Source organism: Schistocerca cancellata, chromosome 2 (assembly GCF_023864275.1).
Source record: "Schistocerca cancellata isolate TAMUIC-IGC-003103 chromosome 2, iqSchCanc2.1, whole genome shotgun sequence".
NCBI lineage: Eukaryota > Metazoa > Arthropoda > Insecta > Orthoptera > Acrididae > Schistocerca > Schistocerca cancellata.
In genome coordinates this window covers 278303348-278303962 of record NC_064627.1, presented here as the reverse complement: position 1 = coordinate 278303962, position 615 = coordinate 278303348, and the positions used below count along the sequence as shown (strand labels likewise).

The 615-nt window shown below is 48.1% G+C and overlaps 1 non-coding gene across 1 annotated transcript; it reads left to right on the top strand.

Annotated features, from left to right (window-relative positions):
- The first annotated feature begins 336 nt into the window (after window positions 1-336).
- Window positions 337-411, top strand: Trnas-cga (transfer RNA serine (anticodon CGA)). The gene has a single exon. It is a non-coding gene; the product is annotated as a tRNA-Ser (tRNA).
- Window positions 412-615: the final 204 nt, after the last annotated feature.

The following is a 615-nucleotide window of genomic DNA, read 5'->3' as shown; positions in this document are numbered from 1 at the left end:
CATTTAGTTATTTTCGATCGCTTATTAATAATCAGTTACTGTCTGTTGTTTGCGATATAATCCTTAAACGTGCTTTACTAAAAGGACAACAATCAGTGAACCGTCTTGTAGGCCCAGAATGAGATTTTCACTCTGCAGCGGAGTGTGCGCTGATATGAAACTTCCTAGCAGATTAAAACTGTGTTCCGGACCGAGACTCGAACTCGGGCGGGACCTTTGCCTTTCGCGGGCAAGTGCTCTACCACAAGTGTTAGTTCTGCAAAGTTCGCAGGAGAGCTTCTGTAAAGTTTGGAAGATACCGGCAGAAGTAAAGCTGTGAGGACGGGGCGTGAGTCGTGCTTGGATAGCTCAGTTGGTAGAGCACTTGCCCGCGAAAGGCAAAGGTCCCGAGTTCGAGTCTCGGTCCGGCACACAGTTTTAATCTGTCAGGAAGTTTCGTCTTGTAGGTGTCGGTGAAGCGTGGACCTTATAGATACAGGATGGCATAGCGTGGAGTGCGGTGGTGAGATTACGTCGGGAGCCCAGGGGCGCTAGTGAAAGAACAATAGGTGTACATCTACATCTACATGGATACCTTGCAAATCTCTCTTAAATGCCTGGCAGAGGGTTCATCGA